The sequence below is a fragment of the Argopecten irradians genome, chromosome 14, assembly GCF_041381155.1.
Source record: "Argopecten irradians isolate NY chromosome 14, Ai_NY, whole genome shotgun sequence".
NCBI classification, from domain to species: Eukaryota; Metazoa; Mollusca; class Bivalvia; order Pectinida; family Pectinidae; genus Argopecten; species Argopecten irradians.
Genome location: NC_091147.1, coordinates 28643327 through 28646278, shown reverse-complemented (window position 1 = coordinate 28646278; position 2952 = coordinate 28643327).

Genomic DNA, 2952 nt, shown 5'->3' with positions numbered 1-2952 from the left:
ACAACAATAGGACATACCAACATACAACAATAGGACATACCAACATACAACAATAGGACATACCAACATACAACAATAGGACATACCAACATACAACAATAGGACATACCAACATACAACAATAGGACATACCAACATACAACAATAGGACATACCAACATACAACAATAGGACATACCAACATACAACAATAGGACATACCAACATACAACAATAGGACATACCAACATACAACAATAGGACATACCAACATACAACAATAGGACATACCAACATACAACAATAGGACATACCAACATACAACAATAGGACATACCAACATACAACAATAGGACATACCAACATACAACATACAACAACAATAGGACATACCAACATACAACAAAAGGACATACCAACATACAACAATAGGACATACCAACATACAACAATAGGACATACCAACATACAACAATAGGACATACCAACATACAACAATAACAATAGGACATACCAACATACAACAATAGGACATACAACAATAGGACAATACCAACATACAACAATAGGACATACCAACATACAACAATAGGACATACCAACATACAACAATAGGACATACCAATATACAACAATAGGACATACCAACATACAACAATAGGACATACCAACATACAACAATAGGACATACCAACATACAACAATAGGACATACCAACATACAACAATAGGACATACCAACATACAACAAAAACAATAGGACATACCAACATACAACAATAGGACATACAACAATAGGACATACCAACATACAACAATAGGACATACCAACATACAACAATAGGACATACCAACATACAACAATAGGACATACCAACATACAACAATAGGACATACCAACATACAACAATAGGACATACAACAATAGGACATACCAACATACAACAATAGGACATACCAACATACAACAATAGGACATACCAACATACAACAATAGGACATACCAAAATACAACAATAGGACATACCAACATAGGAACAATAGGACATACCAACATACAACAATAGGACATACCAACATACAACAATAGGACATACCAACATACAACAATAGGACATACCAACATACAACAATAGGACATACCAACATACAACAATAGGACATACCAACATACAACAATAGGACATACCAACATACAACAATAGGACATACAACAATAGGACATACCAACATACAACAATAGGACATACCAACATACAACAATAGGACATACCAACATACAACAATAGGACATACCAACATACAACAATAGGACATACCAACATACAACAATAGGACATACCAACATACAACAATAGGACATACCAACATACAACAATAGGACATACCAACATACAACAATAGGACATACCAACATACAACAATAGGACATACCAACATACAACAATAGGACATACCAACATACAACAATAGGACATACCAACATACAACAATAGGACATACCAACATACAACAATAGGACATACCAACATACAACAATAGGACATACCAACATACAACAATAGGACATACCAACATACAACAATAGGACATACCAACATACAACAATAGGACATACCAACATACAACAATAGGACATACCAACATACAACAATAGGACATACCAACATACAAACAATAGGACATACCAACATACAACAATAGGACATACCAACATACAACAATAGGACATACCAACATACAACAATAGGACATACCAACATACAACAATAGGACATACCAACATACAACAATAGGACATACCAACATACAACAATAGGACATACCAACATACAAAAATAGGACATACCAACATACAACAATAGGACATACCAACATACAACATACAACAATAGGACATACCAACATACAACAATAGGACATACCAACATACAACATACAACAATAGGACATACCAACATACAACAATAGGACATACCAACATACAACAATAGGACATACCAATATACAACAATAGGACATACAACAATAGGACATACCAACATACAACAATAGGACATACCAACATACAACAATAGGACATACCAACATACAACAATAGGACATACCAACATACAACAATAGGACATACCAACATACAACAATAGGACATACCAACATACAACAATAGGACATACCAACATACAACAAAAGGACATACCAACATACAACATACAACAATAGGACATACCAACATACAACAATAGGACATACCAACATACAACAATAGAACATACCAATATACAACAATAGGACATACCAACATACAACAATAGGACATACCAACATACAACATACAACAATAGGACATACCAACATACAACAATAGGACATACCAACATACAACAATAGGACATACCAACATACAACAATAGGACATACCAACATACAACAATAGGACATACCAACATACAACAATAGGACATACCAACATACAACAATAGGACATACCAACATACAATAGGACATACCAACATACAACAATAGGACATACCAACATACAACAACAATAGGACATACCAACATACAACAATAGGACATACCAACATACAACAATAGGACATACCAACATACAACAATAGGACATACATACCAACATAGGAACAACATAGGACATACCAAACATACAACAATAGGACATACCAACATACAACAATAGGACAAATACCAACATACAACAATAGGACATACCAACATACAACAATAGCATACAACAATAGGACATACCAACATACAACAATAGGACATACCAACATACAACAATAGGACATACCAACATACAACAATAGGAACATACCAACATACAACAATAGGACATACCAACATACAACAATAGGACATACCAACATACAACAATAGGACATACCAACATACAACAATAGGACATACCAACATACAACAATAGGACATACCAACATACAACAATAGGACATAC